The 25,898-nt window shown below is 38.3% G+C and overlaps 1 pseudogene; it reads left to right on the forward strand.

Annotated features, from left to right (window-relative positions):
* Positions 1-696: 696 nt before the first annotated feature.
* On the forward strand, positions 697-7,308 carry LOC136169340 (dihydroxyacetone phosphate acyltransferase-like; annotated as a pseudogene).
* The last annotated feature ends 18,590 nt before the right edge of the window (positions 7,309-25,898 follow it).

The raw sequence follows: 25,898 nt of genomic DNA on the forward strand, positions 1-25,898 counted from the left end.
CAGTGAGGCAGCCCCTGTTTAGCATTCCTGGTTAAAATTAACAATTTTAAACTCTTATTTTTCTAAATCTTTAACTATAGCCACTTTTAGAATAATATTTTTATGATCTCTAATTGGGCTTCCTCACCCCCGAAGGGCTCTGTGCCTATTAGGGCCTTTAGTGAGATCAGTTTCTTTATGCTGTTCATGATTAAGGTGTTGTGAGCAGTCATGTACATTAATATGCACTGCCAGCAGGCTAGAATGCCAGCAAAGGGGTCTAAATTGAAACACTCCTTTCATCCTGGATAATCTTATAGGATACCGCCATCCAGGGGACATATTGATTAAAGTTCTAAGTTGATTCTGTTTGGAGAGAAATCAGGGAAGGCCTTCTACCTGTGTCACAGAAATTAGGGAGTAGTCTAATATAGCAAGCATCAGAAAGACAGATATCATCTTTAAGGTGAGCACTGGGGGCAACTTTTCAGAATCCCTGAAAACCTGATCTGCCTTGCCCGTCAGGTCTTCTCCTCATGACCTTGTCATGGGTGGGATATCGTGTGCTGGCTCCCTACAAACAACTAGCAACTCAACAACTTAACAAAAGATTGGGCCTATGAGATGCTGTAATTACTAAGCCTAAGGTAAGCTCTCAAGTTGAGATTTGTAAATAAAATTATTGAATTAATTTAAATATCAAGTAGTATAAGTATAATGGAAATATTTATTGCTTTAGCTAACAATTCAAACTTAGACAAATGTACCGAGGAAGCGCTACTTGAAAAATACTTCAATTTTAGAGGTTTAGGGGCCACAGAACTGGAAAAGGTCAGTATTCATTCCAATCCCTAAGAAAGGCAAGGCCAAGGAATCCTCAAACCACCATACAATTGCACTCATCTCACACGCTAGCAAAGTAATGCTCGAAATTCTCCAAGCCAGGCTTCAGCAATAAGTGAACCATGAACTTCCAGATGTTCAAGCTGGCTTTAGAAAAGGCAGAAGAACCAGAGATAAAAGGGCCAACATCCACTGAATCATCAAAAAAGCAAGAGAGTCCAGAAAAACTTCTATTTCTGCTTTATTGACTATGCCAAAGCCTTTGACTGTGTGGATCACAATAAACTGTGGACAATTCTGAAAGAGATGGGAATACCAGACCACCTGACCTGCCTCTTGAGAAGCCTGTATACAGGTCAGGAAGCAACTGTTAGAACTGGACATAGAACAACAGACTGGTTCCAAATAGGAAAAGGAGTATGTCAAAGCTGTATATTGTCAGCCTGCTTATTTAACTTATATGCAGAGTACATCATGAGAAACACTGGGCTGGATGAAGCACAAGCTGGAATCAAGATTGCTGGGAGAAATATCAATAACCTCAGATATGCAGATGACAACACCCTTATGGCAGAAAGTGAAGAGGAACTAAAAGCCCCTTGATGAAAGTGAAAGAGGGGATTGAAAAAGCGGGCTTAAAAAAAAAAAAGAAAGAAAAAGCGGGCTTAAAACTCAGCATTCTGAAAACTAAGATCATGGCATCTGGTTCCATCACTTTATGGGAAATAGATGTGGAAACAGTGGAAACAGTGTCAGAGTTTATTTTAGGGGGCTCCAAAATCACTGCAGATGTGATTGCAGCCATGAAATTAAAAGACACTTGCTTCTTGGAAGGAAAGTTATGACCAACTTAGTATATTAAAAAGCAGAGGCATTACTTTGCCAACAAAGGTCCATCTAGTCAAAGCTATGGTTCTTCCAGTGGTCATATATGGATATGAGAGTTGGACTGTAAAGAAAGCTGAGCACTGAAAAATTGATTCTTTTGAACTGTGGTGTTGGAGAAGACCCTTGAGAGTCCCTTGGACTGCAAGGAGATCCAACCAGTGCATCCTAAAGGAGATCAGTCCCAGGTGTTCATTGGAAGGACTGATGCTGAAGCTGAAATTCCAATACTTTGGCCACCTGATGTGAAGAGGTGACTCATTTGAAGGGACGCTGATGCTGGGAAAGATTGAGGGCAGGCGGAGAAGGGGATGACAGAGGATGAGATGGTTGGATGGCATTATCGACTCAATGGACATGGGTTTGGGTGGACTCCGGAGGTGGTGATAGACAGGGAGACCAGGCGTGCTGTGGTTCATGGGGTCACAAAAAGTTGGACAAGACTGAGCAACTGAACTGAACTAAACTGAGGGGCCAACTAAAGCCACAAATGATTTTATTTTGAAGAGAGACTATCTTATGTTCACTTATTGATGAAACCTATTGACTTTCAGTGTTTTTGGCAAAAAGCACACTCTGACATGATTATAAAATGACTAACACTTTCCCTGGAAAACGTGTTGCTAAAAATAATTAAGTAGCTGTGTTTGGTTTACTATCTCTAACTAAAGGAGCATAAATTTTTATTTTGAAGTAAAAGACTTTTGACAGTCCCTTGAACTGCAAGGAGATCCAACCAGTCCAACCTAAAGGAAATTGGTACTGAATATTCATTGGAAGAACTGATGCTGAAGCTGAAATTCCAATACGCTGGCCAACTGATGTGAAGAACTGGTTCATTTGCAAAGACCCTGATGCTGGGAAAGATTGAAGGCGGGAGGAGAAGGGGATGACAGAGGATGACATGGTTGGATGGCATCACCGACTTACTGGACATGAGTTTGAGTAAGCTCCAGGAGTTGGTGATGGACAGGGAGGCCTGGTGTGCTGAAGTCCATGGGGTTGCAAAGAGTTGGACATGACTGGGCAACTGAATTGAACTGAATTGGACCTCCTCCAAGTTACTGTGGGCAATCCTCACTTTTCACTCATGCTCAGACACTCAGTCTTCCAGTTCTTTGTGACCCTATGGACCGTAGTCCACCAGGTTCCTCTGTCCATGGGCTTCTCCAGGCAAGAATACTGGAGTGGGTTGCCATGCTCTCCTCAGGGATCTTATTGAGCCAGGGATCAAGTTTAGGTCTCTTAAGTCTGCTGCATTGGCAGGGGGTTTCTTTACCACTAGCAACACCTGGAAAGCCCTTAATAAGTGGTAATCTAAGTTTAAAATCAATTAATAAAATAATTTTATTTTACTATTTGCAGGTCATGCTATCATTTTTCCCCCTTTGAGTTGGCTGAAACATTGATATTGTAACAGAATTTCAATATAAAATGGAGCCAAAGGGTGTAAAATGGAAAAATTTCACACATATGTGCTCAGGAAAAGACAAAAACTTAAGGATTGAGAAATTATTTGCTCTAAGTATGTGACTTATAGAGAACCAGTAATATTGGCATTTCTTAAATGAGAGAGAACTTGTCCGGGGTTGCTTCATACCAACCCCAGGAAATGTCCTATGTGGTTTCTGGAGGGATGAACAAAAAACTGACCCAGGTCAAGTTGGTCTCACAAAATAAGCTGAATTGAGTTTGTTTGTCTGGCAAGGCTGGTTTTATCTCCACTTGTATATTTTTAAAAACTTTAACTGAATTCTCCTTTCTTTATGTTTCTGCCCATAAATACAGCTAACCTCAAGCCCTCAACAGACTTGCTTATAGTGTGCTATTGTTTTGACATCTCAAATTGCAATTCCTCCACTATTCCTGAATAAACTCATGTTTTTAAAAAAGTTTTTTTTGTTTAATCAAAGGATGATTGCTTTATAATATTGTGCTGGTTTCTGCCATGAATCAGCCACAGGTATGCATATGCTCCATCCCTCTGGGCCCTCCCTCCCACCCCATCCCATTCGTTAGGTTTTCACAAACTCATATTTTAGCAAATTTGGGATGCCTCATTCTCCCTTTCCATTTTGGTCAACAAAACAATGTCTTTTAAATAAGCTATTAAACGTGTATTATTAAGAATCTGCAAGAACAAAAGCTTGGCATTTCAGAATTGTCCCTGTAATATTTGTAAAGTTTTTCTTAAATGGAAACTATCCAATATGACAGGATTTGTCTGCCTCATAATGATTTGCACTTACAGAGCCATTTTTCTGTATCAAAAGCATCAAACTTCCCTGACATTTTTCAATATTCCTCAGCAACCTCCTTTTGTTTATGTTTTGATATAAAATAGTCACCAAAACAATTACTAAATTCATGTAACCTTGAAGTAACTTACTGAAGTAATTTAATGTCTTTTTGTATCATGGATAGAAGACAATTTTCATCTAAATCCAAAATCAATAATTTCTTTGTAACTCTCCCAATATCATCACAGAAAAACCTACAGGATACAGATGATGATCAAGGATAAGTAATTTGTTTTGTGTACACAATATTGATCACTTCTCTAGACTTATCTGTGTTGTAATTGCCACATCTTATGTCCTGGTATGGTTTACTGCACCCACTTACAGAGGCAGCTGCTTTGTGCTGGGCATGAAGAAGCTAAGTGGTGGGAAATTTTGGCTGTGTGCAAAAGTGATTTGTCATCCAGCACCAGCTCTTCAGTCTTGTAACATGGTAATTGCTTCTGTGCCCATTTCTTACCAACTTAAATGCTTTGTCTAAGGCTTCAAGGGCTGGAAACTGCTGACCTTGTTACCTGTATGATGAAATTGGGAAATGAGTTTGGTAGGAGAAAATTGTTCATGTGCAAAGCCATAACAAACCATTTATTTTTCATTATTACATTCCTACAGAGTAACTCTTATGATTTATATAATAATCTAATATTTCTTGATTTGAATTTATTTTCATTAAGTATATCCAAGTAATTCTCAGAGCTATACACATATTTCATCCTTTGTAGAGGATGGGATAGTTGGATGGCATAACTGACTTGATGGACCTGAGTTTGAGTAAGCTCCAGGAGTTGGTGACGGACAGGGAAACCTGGCGTATGGCACTCCACAGGGTGGCAAAGTGTAGGACATGACTGAGTGACTGAACTGAACTGATATAGTAAATATCACACATAGTATGGAATCAATAACTTCAGATAATCAAATCATCTTTAAATTTTTATTTTTATGCTTTTCCTTTGATATTAAAATTAGGATGGAATCAATTTTGAATCTCATAATTTTGGTATAGTTTGATTTTCAAAGAGGGAACAGATATAATCATGAGAGTCCAGAAAATTCTGTGAGAGAATAAATTCTGGCTTCCGTCCTGGTTAAGATGGCAGCACCTGGGGTCATGTGGAGCAGCCATAGAGGGTGCTGCCGCCCTAGGCGAGGTCGGCCTCCCCGTGTGGAAGAACCGCCCACAGCAGCAGCACCACCACTGCTTAGCAAAGAATCCCAGGCCACACCCGAGACAGCAGCCGCAGCAAGGATCCTTCCGGTTCATCCAACTCTTGTTTCTCCGTCGGCTCCACCGGTTCCGGGGCTGTTGTGCTCCTCTACTCAAAAGAGCTCCAAAAGTGGGATGAGTTTGAAGATGTTTTAGAGGAGAGGAGGCATGTCAGTGACTTGAGGTTTGCAATGAAATGCTACACACCTCTTGTCTATAAGGGAATTACTCCTTGTAAGCCAAGTGATATTAAATAGAGTGTTCTCAATTCTGAAGAGATTCATTATGTCATTAAACAGCTTTCCAAGGAATCCCTTCAACCTGTCGAGGTCCTCTGAGAGGAAGCCTGTGAGATCGTGGATGAAATGAGCCACAAGCTGCGGCTAGGAGCCATTCGGTTTTTTGCCTTTGCCCTGAGTGAAATATTTAAACAGATTTTCTCAAAAGTGCGTGTAAATGAAGAAGGAATTCAGAAACTACAGCGAGTCATCCAGGAGCATCCAGTTGTCCAGCTGCCCAGTCACCGGAGCTACATCAACTTTCTGATGTTGTCTTTCCTTTTGTACAACTATGACTTACCTGTACCGGTCATAGTAGCAGGAATGGATTTTCTGGGAATGAAGATGATTGGCGAGCTGCTGTAGATGTCAGGGGCTTTCTTCATGCGGCGCACCTTTGGCGGCAATAAACTCTACCCGGCCGTGTTCTCCGAATATGTGAAAACCATGTTATGGAATGGTTATGCTCCTGTTGAATTTTTCCCCGAAGGGACAAGAAGCCTCTCTGCCAAGGCACTGACTCCAAAATTTGGTTTTCTGAATATTGTGATGGAACCATTTTTTAAAAGAGAAGTTTTTGATACCTACGTTGTTCCAATCAGCATCAGTTACAATAGGATATTGGAAGAAACTCTGTATGCATATGAGCTTCTAGGGGTTCCTATGCCGAAAGAATCTACAACTGAATTGTTGAAAGCCAGGAGAATCCTCTCTGAGAAATTTGGAAACATCCATGTGTACTTTGGAGACCCTGTGTCGCTTTGATCCCTGGCCAATGGGAGGATGGGTCGGAGCCCGTATAACTTGGTTCCCAGATATATTCCTCAGAAACAGTCAGAGGAGATGCACACCTTTGTCACTGAAGTTTCCTATAAAATGGAGCTTCTCCAAATTCAAAACCTGGTCCTGAGCCCGTGGCCGCTAATAGTCGCTGTCCTGCTTCAGAACCGGCCATCCACGGACTTTGATGCCCTGTTGGTAAAAACCTTATGGCTGAAAGGCTTAACCCAGGCCTTCGGGGGGTTTCTTACTTGGCCTGATTACGAACCTGCCGAGGAAGTTATCCAGTCCAGCATTCTTCTGCATTCCAACATCGCCAGCCTTGTCAAAGATTGGGTGATTCTGAAAATGGAGTGCAGAGACTCGGAACTGGTGGATGGACTCGTGTCCCAGCATATCACCCTCCTCATGTGCTTGGCATATAGGAACCAGCTGCTCAACATTTTTGTCCGTCCTTCCTTAGTCGCTGTGGCATTGCAGATGATACCTGGGTTCAAAGAGGATGTCTACAGTTGCTTTCGCTTCCTATGCAGTGTTTTTTCAGATGACTTCATCTGTCTTCCAGGAAATGAACTAAAGGAAGTTGAAGAAGGCTGTTACTTGCTTTGCAAGAGTGAGGCCATACAAGTGATGACAAGGGACATCCTAGTTACAGGAAAAGGAAATACTGTGTTAGAGTTTTTAATAGGGCTCTTTAAAACTTTTGTGGAATCTTATCAGATAATTTGCAAATACCTCTTGAATGAAGAAGACTACTTCACTGAGAAACAGTACTTCATAAGAATTAGAAAATTCACAAGTCAGCTTCTTGATCAAGGTGTCTCACAGTGTTATGATGTATTATCCTCCGATGTACAGAAGAATGCCTTAGGAGTTTTTGTGAAGCTTGGTGTGGTGAAGAAGAAGAAGGTAAATAATGATTATATATTTAACGTGAATGAACCTGCCACAACAAAGTTAGAAGAAATGCTTTGTTGTAAAACACTGGTAGGAAAACCAGCAACTGTGAAGCTTTAATGATTGCCAAATGGTTCGGAAAAAAGTTGGTCTTGTTATTTCTGTCATTCACGGACTTGTATTACAACAAAGAGGGAAGTAAAGGAAGAGACCCATCTTCTCATCCTTTATAAGGCTTCGAGAACAGTGGACTCAGTACAGAGGGAAAACCATCAATTTAAGCAGTCAGTGAAATCTCCTCCACAATGGTTAAAAAGACATTTGTGTCCAACCCTGTGTGTGTTTTTAAATAAAACAGGCTTTTGGAAACATGTTTGGAAATACAATGCCTAGCTTCTATTTCACTAACACTTTCAATTTATTACATGTATTTAACTGTTATGTTGACTTCTGAATTAAAATGCAGCATCAACTCTTTAAAAAAAAAAGATAAATTCTTCTTTGTTCAGAATAAGAATGTTTACTTGCTTGAACAAAGTTTCCAAAATAGAATCATTTCAGTAGAAAAATAAATAATGGGAGTAATAAGGTTAATATAAAAGAAATAAAGAGAATTTAAGTTTATGTAAATTAAATAATGATATTTTGTGTGATAATTTTATTGAGAATCATAAACTCTGAAGACTTAGCCCCATGTACAGATTTTCTAAATTTTTATATCTAATGCTGAAAGATGCAGTGTAGGTGTTTGAGGTCAAAGATCCTGAAAGCACATATCCAGTTCCAGAAAAGAAATATGGATGTTCTACTTGTAGATAAATATCCACTGATATGTACCATCTTTTAGCAGAATTTCATATAGGCAAAAATCTTCTCATAGGAAGCCACTGAACTAAAGCTCTGAAGGTGAAATTGTTGTTGATAATTTTCTATCAAAGTCATAAATAGTAACCTATTTTATACCAACCAGAACTTCATGGGTCAAGTTTTTATGTATCCTCAAAATCCTGTTGAATAATATCATGACCTTTTCTACTTTCTTTCTTTCATTACATCTTCAGTGAAATAGTCTCTCTAAATACTTTGTATAAATATGGGAAGCACAGGATAACCCTGTACCACATTTTCATTTCCCTTGATTTTTCTGATACTGTCTCCATTTGACTTTTTATATGGTTGGGAGCAAAGGAAGAAAATACCAAAAATGTTTAGTCTTTACAGTTGTGTATTTCATTGATTAAAAAATACATATGGCTGTGAATATGTTTTCCACATTGGTTTTAACAGTACATCTATTTCCATTATTTTTTTTTTTTCCCCACAGTAAACGGACTTCTGTTAGAAGCATTCATTGTCAGGGTGTTTGCTGCTCTGATTTCCTTAAGGGATGAGGTTTCTTCTTTTAGCAAAATTTTTGTTTTGACAATTAAAAACAAATTATCTTCCTATTATATTTGGAGCTAAAAGAATATTGGATTTGAGCACCAACAGTATGATGAAGTTAATAACTCATTCATAAGCAGATGGTACAGATTAAGAAAGAGATTGTTATGAAATGCAGAGAACAGATTATTGCTGTTTTTATGTCAGTGTCTTTGAGAACTGACACATTGAAATACAGAAAGTATACCCAGCTCTCAAATAATGATATTCCCTATTTAGTAAATATTGTGTGTTTTTTGTTTGTTTGTTTTTGTTTTTTTCTTTTCTCACTTATTTTAATCCTTTGACATTGCAGGTAGAATCAGGTGAAATTTGGATCTGAAAATAATGATACAGTAATACCTCTGGTTTCACATAGTAGTTGATATAAATGGTGGTGAAAATAAACATATAATAAGCAAAATATTTTAAAGTTATCATTTCAATTTTATTTTGAACAAAAACATTGAGACCTAAGGAGTAAAAATAGCACATAGCTAATGACGTGTGTGTGTGTGTGTGTGTGTGTGTGTGTGTGTGTGCATATGTGCACTCAGTCGCTCAGTCATGTTCAACTCTCTGCAACCCTGTGGATTATAGCTGTCCAGGCTCCTCTGCTCATGGGATTCTCCAGGCAAGAATACTGAAGTGGGTTGTCATGCCATCCTCAGTTAATTACATAGTATACACTAATATCATGTATATGAACAGAAAACGAAATGCTGATAAATCACCACACTTCCTTAAGTGAGGATAAAATAATAATTTCTATGGAGACTAAGCTACTCTTTTCTACTTCATTTTGAGAAGTAGAAAATCTACTCTGCCAAAGTCCAGGAAAATGTTTGGTCCATTTTTATTAGCGACAGGAGTGATTTGTTTAAATTATATTGCATGTATATCTATATATAAATATACTCCTTTTTTTTTTAACTTTCCTGCATTCATAATTATGAAGCAATAACATGATTTGAATAACCTGCATCTGAATGCAGAGTTCCAAAGAATAGCAAGGAGACATAATAAAGCCTTCCTCAGTGATCAATGCAAAGAAATAGAGGAAAACAATAGAATGGGAAAGACTAGAGATCTTTTCAAGAAAATTAGAGATGCCAAGGGAACACTTCATGCAAAGATGGGCTCAATAAAGGATAGAAATGGTATGGATCTAACAGAAGCAGAAGATATTAAGAAGAAGTGACAAGAATACACAGAAAAACTGTACAAAAAAGATCTTCATGACCCAGATAATCACAAAGGTGTGATCACTCACACTTACCTAGAGCCAGACATCCTGGAATGTGAAGTCAGGTGGGCCTTAGAAAGCATTACTACAAATAAAGCTAGTGGAGGTGATGGAATTCCAGTTGAGCTATTTGAAATCCTAAAAGATGATGCTGTGAAAGTGCTGCACTCAATATGTCAGTAAATTTGGAAAACTCAGCAGTGGCCACAGGACTGTAAAAGGTCAATTTTCATTCCAATCCCAAAGAAAGGTAATGCTGACGAATGTTCAAACTACCGCACAATTGCACGCATCTCACACATTAGTAAATTAATGCTCAAAATTCTTCAAACCAGACTTCAGCAATATGTGAACCATGAATTTCCAGATGTTCAATCTGGTTTTAGAAAAGGCAGAGGGACCAGAGATTAAATTGCCAACATCTGCTGGATCATCAAAAAAGCAAGAGAGTTCCAGAAAAACATCTATTTCTGCTATATTGACTATGCCAAAGTCTTTGACTGTGTGGATCACAATAAACTGTGGAAAATTCTGAAAGAGATGAGAATCCCAGACCACCTGACCTGCCTCTTGAGAAACCTGTATAGAGGTCAAGGAGCAACAGTTAGAAGTTGCCATGGAACAACAGACTGGTTCCAAGTAGGAAAAGGAGTACATCAAGGGTGTATATTGCCAGCCTGCTTATTTAAATTATATGTAGAGTACATCATGAGAAATGCTGGGCTGGATGAAGCACAAGCTGGAATCAAGATTGCCAGGGGAAATAGCAATAACCTCAGATATGCAGATGACACCACCTTTATGGCAGAAAGCAAAGAAGAACTAAAAAGCCTCTTGATGAAAGTGAAAGAGAGTGAAAAAGTTAGCTTAAAACTCAACATGCAGAAAACTAAGATCATGGCATCTTATCCCATCACTTCACGACAAATAGATGGGGAAACAGTAGAAACAGTGGCTGACTTTATTTTTCTGGCTCCAAAATCATTGCAGATGGTGATAGCAGCCATGAAATTAAAAGACACTTACTTCTTGGAAGGAAAGTTATGACTAACCTAGGCAGTACATTACAAAACAGAGACATTACTTTGTGAACAAATGTCCGTCTTGTCAAGGCTATAGTTTTTCCAGTGGTCGTGTATGGATGTGAGAGTTGGACTACAAAGAAAGTTGAGCACAGAAGAATTGATGCTTTTTAACTAAGATGTTGGAGAAGACTCTTGGGAGTCCCTTGGACTGCAAGGAGACCCAACTAGTCCATCCTAAAGATCAGTCCTGGGTGTTCATTTGAGGGACTGATGTTGAAGCTGAAACTCCAATACTTTGGCCACCTGGTGGGGAGAGCTGACTCATTTGAAAAGACTCTGATGCTGGGAAAGATTGATGGCAGGAGGAGAGGGGGATGACAGAGGGTGAGATGGTTGGATGGCATCACTGACTCAATGGACATGGGTTTGGGTGGACTCCAGGAGTTGGTGATGGACAGGGAGGCCTGGTGAGCTGCAGTTCATGGGGTCGCAAAGAGTCGGACACGGCTGAGTGACTGAACTGAACTGAACCTGATTTCAGTTCATCTTTTATCCATTCTCTGGTCAAGTCTAGGATCTGAAATGTGAATATTTCCATTAGACCTGACCATCCATCTCTGTTTAGATTAGATTGCCCCCATGTCTGTGGAGATGTAGAAAGACTAAGAACACATTCACTGACCCTCACTGTGCATAGCTGGTCAAGTGGTCCAACATGCCTCAAGGGCTCAGAAGAGAGAGCTGGAGATACGTAATGAGCGTAACCAAGGGCTACTGCCACATACACCTAGACATGCCCTGAAATTTAGGGCCTTGAGTCATAAAAATAACAACCTAAAAGCTCCCAGAGAAACAAGGAAAAACAAACAGACACAAATAAAACAGGTCATCTAGAAATAAATGAGTTTCAGATAGGCAACAGATTTATCTTTCATACATTTTGTCTAGAACATAATAGAGCTATGCTTTTAAAGTTTTAAAGAAAATCGTGTACCATTTTGATTCTATACCAAATTAAACCATCGGTGTCTTCTGGGGGTAAGAAAAAAGTCATTTTTGAAATATGGAAGGACTCAGATAATTTATCTTCCATTCATCTTTTTCCTTTTTTTTTCCTTTTGTCAATATACACAAGCAAAAGGAGAGAGAAATGAAGGATGAGACCCAGGATTACAGGAAAACTGCTTTCTATATAGTAGGAAAGGAATGGGGTCCTCCATGAAAGAGGTCACATGGGACCTCCTGGTCACATGGGACCAAGAAAATAAATTTTATGTTGAAGAAACAAACCAAGATAAGATCAACATATATGTTTATATATCTAAAGGGGGTACCAATCCTAATTTCACATTGACAATTTTTAGATTTCTGAGAACAATTTTCTCCAGATAGCAGCAAAATGCTTTGCACCTAGAAAATTCATATAACAAGCAATTTGAAAATAAAAAAGTTAGTCACTCAGTCATGCCCGTCTCTTTGTGACCCCATGGGCTGTAGCCTGCCCAACTCCTCTGTCCATGAGATTCTTCAGGCAAGAAAACTGGAGTGGGTGGCCATTCCCTTCTCCAGGGGATTTTCTCAACATCCACACAGTGCACATGGGTGCTAACTCTGAGATGGTCCAAGAAAGTTTCTAAAATGTATACCCACAGTACACAGAGTGTCTTGTTTTTGTTTTAACTTTGGACCATTAGCATCTGCGATTTCTAGTGCAATTTATTCTCTGCTTCCACAAATCCTCAAATCACTCTCATCCATATGAGACACTGAGGGTCTTGAGAACCTTCAGATGTTACTCATGTTCTAGACAAGCTGCAGCATGAGGGTCTTGAGTTGTTTGAGCCTCATGAAACAGTAATAACCAGTAGCCACACTCTTTTGGACATGAGGCCATTGAAAGCAGTGTGAAGAATATCAAATCATCTGGGACTGATGCTTTGTTATGAATTTCTTCCAATTTCTGTGTATCTTGGAGAAATTTTTTAATTGTTTGTTGCCTCTGCTGGTTAGGCAAACCTTTCAACACATGGAGATCCAGATGGTAAGGAAAGAGAGGGACCTGACCCAATGAACAAAAATATTCTTTCAGCTTGTTATTGAGTTTATTATTTTCCCAAGTGCTTGCTTTGTTTGTCATTGTTATGTTGACACTGATCCAGGAACAGGAAACCTCTTCAGTGTTAAATAACAGGAAACAAATCAGCAACAATAATGAATACAAATAGCAGTACATTATTCCTTATTTTTGAAATATTATGTTGCTAACATTGCATATGGATTTCAAAACGATAGACTTAGTTGAATTTCTCTGAGGTAGTAGATATGAGAGGTAAAAAACTCCCTGAAATACAGACATGGAACAGATCACAAAATACGAAATAAGTTGGGAGAAGACACTGATTGACGAAAATTGTCATATTTAAAGACTTAACTTGAAACACAAGTGCTTTGAAATAGAATAGGGTTTCTTTGAAATTGTTTTGTGATAGCGCCATCTTGTGGCCAAATTTAGAATAGCTTTCCACTGCAAATGAACCAAGGCTGGGTTTATTCCAATATAGCTTCCTATGAACTAGTTTGGGTGTGTGTGTGTGCGTGCGTGCGCGCGCGTGCTCTTAGTCGCACTTAGTTGTGTCCGACTCTCTGCGGCCCCATGGACTCCAGGGAGTAGCCTGCCAAGCTCCTCTGCGGAATTTTCTAGACAAGAATACTGGAACGGGTTACCATTTCCTACTTAAGGGGATCTTCCCAACCCGGGGATCGAACTCGCGTCTCTTGAGTCTCCTGCATTGGCAAGCAGATTGTTTACCACTAGTGCTGCCTGGGAAGCCCTTCCTTAAAATATTCTACCATATTAAATTTACACAACACTGCCTTTTAAAAATTGATTTTACTGTAATTTTAAGAGCTGGTTGTGTGTTATCTCAAATTCAGAAAGTTTTTCATCATATAAATTATTCAGAAAGTTCTTATTGTAATCTTTAAGGTTAATTTATTACTCAAAAAAGTGTTTAATACCTTTAGAAACCAAGGTTATATTTGAACAAAGAAAAAGTTTGTTTATCATACACAGGAAATAGGAAATCATTTAAAATCAGAACTATTTCCACTTCAGTTCAATTCAGTTGCTCAGTCGTGTCCTACTCTTTGTGGTCCCATGGACTGCAGCACACCAGGCTTTCCTGTCCATCACCAACTTCCAGAACTTGCTCAAATTCATGTTCATTGAATCGGTGATGCTACCCAAACATCTCATCCTCTGTCGTCCCTTTCTCCTCCTGCCTTCAATCTTTCCCAGCATCAGGGTCTTTTCCAGTGAGTCAGCTTTTCTCATCAGATGGCCAAAGTATTGGAATTTCAGCTTCAGCATCAGTCATTCCACATGAACATTCAAGATTAATTTCCTTTAGGATGGACAGGTTGGATCTTTGTAGTATAATCTAAAATTAGGAAGGTTGATTCCTCCAGCTCCATTCTTCTTTCTCAAGACCGCTTTGGTGATTGTGGTCTTTTTTGTTTCCATGAAATTTGAACTTTTTTGTTCTAGCTCTGTGAAAAATGCCATTAGTAATTTGATGGGGATTGTATTGAATCTGTAGATTGCATTTGATAGTAAAGTCATTCTCACAATATTGATTCTTTTTTTTTTTTTTTTTTAATATTGATTCTTCCTACCCAGGAACATGGAATATCTCTCCATCTGATTTCTTTCATCAGTATCTTATAATTTTCCATATACAGTTCTTTTGTCTCCTTAGGTAGGTTTATTCCTAGATATTTTATTCTTTTTGTTTCAATGTTGTCATTGATTCCTTAATTTCTCTTTCTGATTTTTCATTGTTAGTATATAGCAATGCAAGTGATTTCTGTCTATTGCTTTTGTATCCCGTGACTTTACTAAATTCACTGATTAGCTCTAATAATTTTCTGATACTATCTTTAGGGTTTTCTGTGTATAGTATCATGTCATCTGAAAACAGTAAGAGCTTTACTTCTTCTCTTCTGATCTGGATTGTTTTTATTTCTTTTTCTTCTCTGATTGCTATAGCTGGGACTTCCAAACTATGTTGAATAATAGTTGTGAGAGTGGACACTACTGTCTTTTTCCTGATCTTAGGGGGAATGCTTTCAGTTTTTCATCATTGGGAATGTTTGCTGTGGGCTTATCATTTATGGCTTTTACTATTTTGAGGTAGGTTCTGTCTATGCCCATTTTTTTAAGAGTTTTAGTCATAAATAGGGGCTGAATTTTGTCAAAGGCTTTTTCTGCATTTATAGAGGTTACCATATGGTTTTTAATCTTTCAGTTTGTTAATATGGTGTATCACATTGATTGATTTGCTTATACTGAAGAATCCTTGCATCCGTGGAATAAATCCAACTCAATCATGAAGTGTGAGCTTTTTGATGTGTTGTTGAATTCTGTTTTCTAGAATTTTGTTGAGGAATTTTGCATCTGTGTTGATCAGTGATATTGGCCTATAGTTTTCTTTTTTGTGTGCTGTCTTTGTCTGGTTTTGGTATCAGGGTAATGGTTGTCTTGTAGAATGAGTTTGGAAATGTTCCTTCTTGTACAATTTTTTGAAAGAGTTTTCAAATAGACAATAACTCTTCTCTAAATGTTTGATAGAATTCACCTGTGAAGCCATTTGGGAGATTTTTTATCACAGCTTTGATTTCAGTGCTTGTAATTGGGTTGTTCATAATTTCTGTTTCTTCCTGGTTCAGTCTTGGAAGATTGAATTTTTCTAAGAATCTGTCCATTTCTTCCAGGTTATCCACTTTATTGACATATAGTTGTTCATAATAGTCTCATAATCTTTTGTATTTCTGCACTGTCTGTTGTAACCTCTCCTTTTTCATTTTTAGTTTTGTTGATTTGATTCTTCTCTGTTTTCTTAATGAGTCTGGCTAAATGTTTAACAATTTTGTTTATCTTCTCAAAGAACTAGCTTTTAGTTTTATTGATCTTTACTATTGTTTCTTCCATTTACTTTTCATTTATTTCTGCTCTGATCTTCAGGATTTATTTCTTTCTGCTAATTTGGGGTTTCTTTTGTTCTTCTTTTTCCAGTTGTTTTAGGTGTAAATTAGATTGTCTATTTGATATTTTTGTTGTTCTCTGAGGTAGGATCTTATTGCTATAAACTTCCTTCTTACAATTGCTTTTGCTGCTTCCCATAGGTTTCAAGTTGTCATCTTTTCATTGTCATTTGTTTTCAGGAGTCTTTTGATTTCTTCAGTAACCTGTTCATTATTTTAAATGTTTTTTTTAATCTCCATGTGTTTGTGATTTTTTACAGTTTTTTTCCTTGTAATTGATATCTAGTACTTTGAATCTTGTCTATGTATTTAGGGAATCTCATGATTTATATAAATGGTTAAAATACATTGGCCACTGACACTGAAAATCCTGGAGACTTGCTTTCCCAGCATCCCTTGACTCTGCACTATTTCTCCACCCATTTGGATTGGCTCTATGCTGCTTTGATTAAATATAAGCATAGACCATCTTTGGCTGGAAGCATCTGTCTATTCCTCTCAGACAGCAACTTTGAGAGAATCATAGAGAAGTCAAAACAGATAAAATCCACAGCTCCCATAAACAGCCTAGCTGGGTTCCCATCAGTACCAGCTTGCTCCCCATTTTTCACCCTCAGGTGTTACAGCCGTCTCAGGTGAAGCCACATGTATCATGTGACAGATGTCATGGCACCATAATTGGATGCTATTCTGAGACTATCAGATATGAAGTGAGAGCATTTGCCATGTGAACTGCTGTGAACAAAGATAGCTCCCATCTTACATGCCACTCCACATTGTGCTCCTGTCACTGTTCCATCAGGAGAGGAAGTCTTTTCTTTTCGCCCTCCTTGATTCTGGCCCATGAGAACTTGGGCCATTAGAATAAAGAAGAGGAAGTCTCCTGGGCTGGTGGTATCTGCTTCCTTTCTCTTGGAACCCTCCCTCCCGTGAGGAGGCCTGGGAGAGAATCCCATGAAGAAGAAATGGCATTGCTGGACCACAGTGTGATTGATGGATGCATACTGAGTGCTTCAGTCCAGCTGTTGGCTCAGTTCCACCTGAAGCTCCACACAACCCTGCTGGGCTCCGTCTGACCTGCTGACCCACAAAGCCATGGGCTTGACCTGTGTCACTAACTTCTGGAATATCATGCAGCAGTGAATAACCAGAACATTCCTATTATCTACCTGCACTTTCCTTGGTGCTGTATAGACAACAGTGAATAAAATAAACACAATTATGCTCACTTTTGAGTTGGAAGAAACAGAAAACAATTGAAGTGTGATAGCAAGCAGAAAATTTTAGTTTTGTATTGTGATAAGTTCTATAAAACAATACATACATGCATATGTTTATAAACAAAGGTAATGTGTATCACTGGGCTTCCCAGGTGGCTAAGTGGTAAAGAATCCACCAGCCAATTCAGGAGATCTGAATTTGATCCCTGGGTCAGGAAGATCCCTGGAGAAGGGAATGGCTACCCACTCTAGTTTTCTTGCCTGGAGAATCCCATGGATGGAGGAACCTAGAGGGCTAACAGTCCATGGAGTCACAGAAAGTTGGATGCAACTCTGAGGGACTAAGCACAATATGTATCCGAGGTCATCTAATATTGACTGCCTCAAGTGGAGTGGTAATTTAAGATGGAAAGATCATGATGAAATTTTCTGAAGAAATAACTAAGATATGAACAATGAAAGTAGCCAGCCATGTAACATCTTGAGTTCTAGACAGAAGGAACAGTAAATACAAACCATCATAGATAGGAATTACCTTGACATATTTAAGGAAAAGAATGAAGCCCAGGAAACTAGCTAATAATAAAGGGTTTGAAAGTATTTGAGATGGTAACACAGACATGGTTTATGAACTCTGAAAGGACCTTATATTTCACTGTATGAAAAGTGAAATCCCTTTACTTTTTTACGAAAAGTGAAAGATCAAAGGAAAGGGATAACATGAGCTGATATAGTTGCAATTTAATCAATGCCCTTAATTTAATTAAAATGCTTTTTTATTTTGGAATAATTCTAGAATTACATAAAGTTGTAAAGATACTACAGAATGTCTTTGTGAGCTTCTATCCAATTTTTCTCATTAATATCTTATGTGACCATGATTGTTTATGAAAATTAAGTAACACTGGTACATTATTATTAACTAGACTCCAGACTTTCTTTGGATTTTGCCAAGCTTTCCATTACATCTAGCTGTCATGCTCCTTTGTCTCCTCTGTCTAATGGTCATTACTTACTTTGTTTTCCTTGACCTTGACAGTCTTAAGTGGTGATTTATTGTTTCATTCTGGTTGGTACTAGAGAATGGATTACAGGAACAGAAGAACAAAAGCGGGAAGAGCAGAAATATGTGATTGAAAGTAGAGTGATAGAGAGTCTTCCATTATTTTCAGAACCTGGTGTGTGTTTTACACTTGCAACACATCTCAGCTGAAGTGCTCAACAGCCACACAGGACAGCATGGCTCTAGAATATGGGACTTGATATGCTCTAGAAATGCTCTTGATATGCTGTTTTCTAATCAAACAGCGAGCAATAACAAAAATCAAACCCTTTGTTGAGTATGATATTCTAAAAATATAGGTCACTTCTGGCTTAGTTAACAAGGGTGGGCACAGTGATCTTTTTGGGAGACTTTACCAGTTCTTTAGGTAGACTCTACCAGTCCATCAGCATAAGACAATAAGCTTTCTTCTAAGGATAAGTTAACTGACAGGAAAAAAATTAGCATATGCTAGTATTCTCAAGCAAGATATTATAGTTAGCTACTAAGTCACCTCAGTCGTGTCTGACTCTGTGTGACCCTATAGACAGCAGCCCACCAGGCTCCGCCATTCATGGGATCCTCTAGGCAAGAACACTGTTCTAGGCCATTGTTATAGTTAGAGCTGGTGCCAACATTGTAGTGCAACATGTGAGCAGAAAATCAGGCTTCGGTGTCTACAGCTCCTGCTTGGTTTAAAGGACAGATCTTGAGACAGGATCCAGGGATGTGTAGGGTGATGAATGAACTAGGATTCAGACAGGCAATAGGGAAGAGTGCTTTCATACCCAGGGAAACTGAGAGGGCTCCATAGTCCCTATTCTGACTATTTGTCCTCCATAGAATTAACAGGTGAAGGTTGGAATACTGGAACTCTTCCAGTAAGATGGGACTTTGTACACATCTATTGTGGCTGAGCATATTCAAGCCCAAAGGGCAGTACTATGATTTAATAATCACAGCAAACTCTAGCAAGTCTCATTTCAGTAGAAAACAATGGGGTAGTAAACAGACCCAATTGGAATGAGGGTGACAGTGACTGATCCACCAAGAGAAGAAAATCTAAAGTGGCAGCTTCAAAGCCTTCTTCTAAGAGCCTTCTTACATTAGTAATTATTGAGGACCACGCCCCCTCCTACAAACCTTCTGTGCTTTCAGATTATCTCAATGACTTTATTAGAAGTTAAAGCTGAGAGGCAGTCCTAAAATGGCAGAGGAATAGGATGGGGAGACCACTTTCTCCCCCAAAAATTCATCGAAAGAACATTTGAATGCTGAACAAATTCCACAGAACAACTTCTGAATGTTGGCAGAGGACATCAGGCACCCAGAGGCAACCCATTGTCTTTGAAAGGAGATGGTGAAGTCTTGAGGCTACTGTAAGAATAAGACTGAAAACCAGAGGCAGGAGGCTTAAGTCCAAATCCTGAGAATGCCAGAGAACTCCTGACTTCAGGGAATGTTAATCGATAGGAGCTCATCAAATGCCTCCATACCTACACTGAAACCAAGCACCATCCAAGGGCCAGCAAGTTCCAGAGCAAGACATACCATGCAAATTCTCCAACAACACAGAAACATAGCCCTGAGCTTCAATATACAGGCGGCCCAAAGCCACACGAAACCCACTGACATCTCAAAACTCATTACTGGACACTTCATTGCACTCCAGAGAGAAGAAATCCAGCTCCACCCCCCCAGAACATGGACACAAGCTTCCCTAACCAGAAAGCCTTGACAAGTCACCCGTCCAACCCCACCCACAGCAAGGAACCTCCACAATAAAGAGGAACCACAAACTGCCAGAACACAGAAAGGCTGCCCCAAACACAGAGATATAAACAAGATGAAAAGGTAGAGAAATACCCAGTAGGTAAAGGAACAGGATAAATACCTGCCAAATCGAACAAAAGAGGAAGAGATAGGGAATCTACCCGATAAAGAATTCCAAGTAATGATGGTGAAAATGATCCAAAATCTTCAAAACAAAATGGAGTAACAGATAAAATAGTTTGGAGACAAGGATTGAGAAGATGCAAGAAAGATTTAACAAGGACCTAGAAGAAATAAAAAAGAGTCAATATATAATGAATAATGCAATAAATGAGATCAAAAACACTCTAGAGGGAACCAACAGTAGAATAACAGAGGCAGAAGATAGGATAAGTGAGGTAGAAGATAGAATGGTAGAAATAAATGAAACAGAGAGGAAAAAAGAAAAAAAGAATTAAAAGAAATGAGGACAACCTCAGGGACCTCTGGGACGATGTTAAACACCCCAACATTCAAATCATAAGAGTCCCAGAAGAAGAAGACAAAAGAAAGACCATGGGAAAATACTTGAGGAGATAATAGTTGAAAAGTTCCCTAAAATGGGGAAGAAAATGGTCACCCCAGTCCAAGAAGCCCAGAGAGTCCCAAACAGGATAAACCCAAGCTGAAACACTCCAAGACACATATTAATGAAATTAACAAAGATCAAACACAAAGAACAAATACTAAAAGCAGCAAGGGAGAAACAACACACAACACACAAGGGGATTCCCATAAGGATAACAGCTGATCTTTCAGTAGAAACTCTTCAGGCCAGAAGGGAATGGCAGGACATACTTAAAGTGATGGAAGAAAATAACCTACAGCCCAGATTACTGTACCCAGCAAGGACCTCATTCAAATATGAAGGAGAAATCAAAAGTTTTACAGACAAGCAAAAACTGAGAGAATTCAGCACCACCAAACCAGCTCTCCAACAACTGGAAAGGATTTTCTCTAGAGAGGAAGCACAGAAAGGGTGTATAAACTCAAACACAAAACAACAAAGTAAAAGGCAACAGGATCATACATATCAATAATTACCATAAATGCAAATGGGTTGAATGCCCCAACCAAAAGACAAAGGCTAGCTGAATGGATACAAAAACAAGACCCCTATATATGTTGTCTACAAGAGACCCACCTCAAAACAAGGGACACATACAGACTGAAAGTGAAGGGCTGGAAAAAGATATTCCATGCAAATAGAGACCAAAAGAAAGCAGGAGTAGTAATACTCACATCAGATAAAACAAACTTTAAAACAAAGGCTGTAAAAAGAGACAAAGATGTACACTACATAATGATCAAGGAATCAATCCAAGAAGAAGATATAACAATCATATATGCACCCAACATAGGAGCACCAAAATATGTTAGACAAATGCTAATAAGTATGAAAGGGGAAATTAACAATAACACAATAATACTGGCAGATTTTAATACCCTACTCACACCTATGGATAGATCAACTAAACAGAAAATGAACAAGGAAACACGAACTTTAAATGATACAATAGACCAATTAAATCTAATTGATATCTATAGGACATTTCACCCCAAAACAATGAATTTCACCTTTTTCTCAAGTGCACACGGAACCTTCTCCAGGATAGATCACATCCTGGGCCATAAAAATAACCTTGGTAAATTCAAAAAAATTGAAATCATTCCAAGCATCTTTTCTGACCACAATGAAGTAAGATTAGATGTCAGTTACAGGAGAAAAATTATAAAAAATTCCAACATATGAAGGCTGAACAACACATTGCTGAATAACCAACAAATCATAGATGAAATCAAAAAAGAAATCAAAATATGCATAGAAACAAATGAAAAGGAAAACACAACAACCCAAAACCTATGGGACACTGCAAAAGCAGTGCCAAGGGGAAGGCTCATAGCAATACAGGCTTACCTCAAGAAACAAGAAAAAAGTCAAAGAAATAACCTAACACTACACCTAAGGCAACTTGAAAAGGAAGAGATTATGAACCCCAGGGTTAGTAGAAGGAAAGAAATCTTAAAAATTAGGGAAGAAATAAATGCAAAAGAAACAAAAGAGACCATAGCAAAAATCAACAAAACCAAAAGCTGGTTCTTTGAGAAGGTAAATAAAACTGACAAACCATTATTCAGACTCATCAAGAAACAAAGGGAGAAAAATCAGATCAACAAAATTAGAAATGAAAATAGAGAGATCACAACAGACAACACAGAAATACAAAGGATCATAAGAGACTATTATCAGCAACTATATGCAAATAAAATGGACAACTTGGAAGAAATGGACAAATTCTTAGAAAAGTACAACTGTTGAAAACAGAACTAGGAAGAAATAGAAAAATCTTAACAGACGCATTACAAGCATGGAAACTGAAACTGTAATCAGAAATCTTCCAGGAAACAAAAGCCAACAGACGGCTTCACAGCTGAATTCTACCAAAAATGTAGAGAAGAACTAACACCTATACTACTCAAATTCTTCCAGAAAATTGCAGAGGAAGGTAAACTTCCAAACTCATTCTATGAGGCCACCATCATCATAATACCAAAATCTGGCAAAGATTCCACAAAAAAAGAAACCTACAGGCCAATATCACTGATGAACATAGGTGCAAAAATCCTTAACAAAATTCTAGCAAACAGAATCCAACAACATATTAAAAAGATCATACATCATGACCAAGTGGGCTTTATGCAAGGGATGCAAGGATTCTTCAATATCTGCAAATCAATCAATGTAATACAGCACAATATCAAATTGAAAAATAAAAACCGTATGATTATCTCAATAGATGCAGAGAAAGTCTTTGACAAAATTCAACATCCATTTATGATAAAAACCCTCCAGAAAGCAGGAATAGAAGGAACAGGCCTCAACATAATAAAAGCTATATATGATAACCCTCAGCAAACATTATCCTCAGTGGTGAAAAATTGAAAGCATTTCCCCTAAAGTCAGGAACAAGACAAAGGTGCCTACTCTCACCACTACTATTCAACACAGTTTTGGAAGTTTTGGCCACAGCAATCAGAGCAGAAAAAGAAATAAAAGGAATCCAGATAGGAAAATAAGAAGTAAAACTCTCACTGTTTGCAGATGACACGATCCTCTACATAGAAAACCCTAAAGACTCCACCAGAAAATTAATAGATCTTATCAATGAATATAGTAAAGCTGCAGGATATAAAATTAACACACAGAAATCCCTTGCATTCCTATACACTAACAATGAGAAAACAAAAAGAGAAATTAAGGAAACAATTCCATTCACTATTGCAATGAAAAGAATAAAATACTTAGGAATATATCTACCTAAAGAAACAAAAGACCTATGTATAGAAAACTATAAAACACTGATGAAAGAAATCAAAGAGGACACAAATAGATGGAGAAATATACCATGTTCATAGACTGGAACAATCAATATAGTGAAAATGAGTATACTATCCAAAGCAATCTACAGATTCAAAGCAATCCCTATCAAGCTACCAAGGGTATTTCTCAGAGAACAAGAACAAATAATTTCAGTTTGTATGGAAATACAAAAAACCTCAGATAGCCAAAACAATCTTGAGAAAGAATGGAACTGGAGGAATCAACCTGCTTGACTTCAGGCTCTACTATAAAGCCACAGTCATCAAGACAGTGTGGTGCTGGCACAAAGAGAGAAATATAGATCAATGGAATGAAATGGAAAGCCCAGAGATAAATCCACACACCTATGGACACCTTATCTTTGACAAAGGAGGCAAGAATATACAATGGAGAAAAGACAAGCTCTTTAACAAGTGGTGCTGGGAAAACTGATGAACCACTAGTAAAAAAAATGAAACTAGATCACTTTCTAACACCATATACAAACATAAACTCAAAATGGATTAAAGATCTAAATGTAAGACCAGAAACTATTAAGCTCCTAGCGGAAAACATAGGCAAAAAAACTCTCTGACATAAACTACAGCAGGATCCTTTATGACCCACCTCTCAGAATATTGAAAATAAAAGCAAAAATAAACAAATGGGACCTAATTAAATTTAAAAGCTTCTGCACAACAAAGGAAACTATAAGCAAGGTGAAAAGACAGCCTTCAGAATAGGAGAAAATAATAGCAAATTAAACAATGGACAAAGAATTAATTTCAAATATATACAAGCAACCCCTGCAGCTCAATTCTAGAAAAGTAAATGACCCAATCAAAAAATGGGCCAAAGAATTAACCAGACATTTCTCCAAAGAAGACATACAGATGGCTAACAAACACATGAAAAGATGCTCAACATCACTCATTATCAGAGTACTGCAGATCAAAACCACAATGAGGTACCATTTCAAGCCAGTCAGAATGGCTGCTATCCAAAAGTCTACAAGCAATAAATGCTGGAGAGGGTGTGGAGAAAAGGGAACCCTCTTACACTGTTGGTGGGAATGCATACTAGTACAGCCACTATGGAGAACAGTGTGGAGATTCCTTAAAAAACTGGAATTAGAACTGATATACGACTCAGCAATCCAACTTCTGTGCATACACACCGAGGAAACCAGAATTGAAAGGGACACGTGTACCCCAATGTTCATCGCAGCACTATTTATAATAGCCAGGACATGGAAGCAACCTAGATGCCCATCAGCAGACGAATGGATAAGAAAGCCCTGGTACATATACACAATGGAATATTACTCAGCCATTAAAAAGAATACATTTGAATCAGTTCTAATGAGGTGGATGAAACTGGAGCCTGTTATACAGAGTGAAGTAAGCCAGAAAGAAAAACATCAATACAGTATACTAATGCATATATATGGAATTTAGAAAGATGGTAACAACAACCCTGTATGTGAGACAGCAAAAGAGACACAGATGTATAGAACAGTCTTTTGGACTCTGTGGGAGAGGGAGAGGGCGGGATGATATGGGAGAATGGCATTGAAACATGTAAATTATCATATGTGAAACAAATCACCAGTCCAGGTTCAATGCGTGAGACAGGGTGCTCAGGGCTGGTGCACTGGGATGACCCACAGGTTTGGGATGGGGAAGGAGGTGGAAGGGGGGTTCAGGATGGGGAACACATGTATACCCAAGGTGGATTCAAGTCAGTGTACGGCTAAACCAATATAATATTGTAAAGAAAAATTAAGAAAAAGAAATTAAACCTGAGACAATTAAGAATATTAAATAATTTAGCTAAAGTTAGCAATAAAGCACTCATTACATTTTAACATGCATTTTATGGCCAATAACTCTATTTTTCAAAATCATATTGAGAAGAGTGGCCTTGCTTTATATCTTTGCAAATTTTTTGAATAAAGTCTTAAAGAAAGACAGCCAGACTTTCATGTTTATTCCTTTCTTTATGCCATTGGGATAAGGGGATCACACAGCCTCTGGAAAACTCCACAGGACACTTGTAAGAGAATAAGGGAGAAGGCAAATGTGTCTCAGGATTATTTTCAAAATATTTTTGAGGTTATGGATCTACTGCAAAGGACCTCCAGAGCCCCTGAACCACACATTGAGACCCACAGGCCTAAGGAATCAAATGGTTGAGTTGGTGGCTGTAGCTACTGCTGTTTCTGGCAAATAGGATGTTGATAGAGGTAAATACAAAATCCTTCACTTTTTAGGCAAGGGCTTTATGTGTTTGAGGCTTCCCTGGTGGCTCAGATGATAAAGATTCTGCTGGCAATGCAGGAGATCATGGATTAGATCCCTGAATTAGAAAAATTACCTGGAGAAGAGAATGGCAAACCACTCCACTATCCTTGCCTTTGAAATCCCATGGAAGAGGAACCAGGTGGGCTATAGTCCATGAGGCCACAAGGAGTCAGATACAATCGAGCGACTAACACTTTCACTTTTTTCCTGTTTCACTTCTGTTCACTCATTCAGTCGTGTCTGACTCTTTGCAAC

Source organism: Muntiacus reevesi, chromosome 5 (assembly GCF_963930625.1).
Source record: "Muntiacus reevesi chromosome 5, mMunRee1.1, whole genome shotgun sequence".
NCBI classification, from domain to species: Eukaryota; Metazoa; Chordata; class Mammalia; order Artiodactyla; family Cervidae; genus Muntiacus; species Muntiacus reevesi.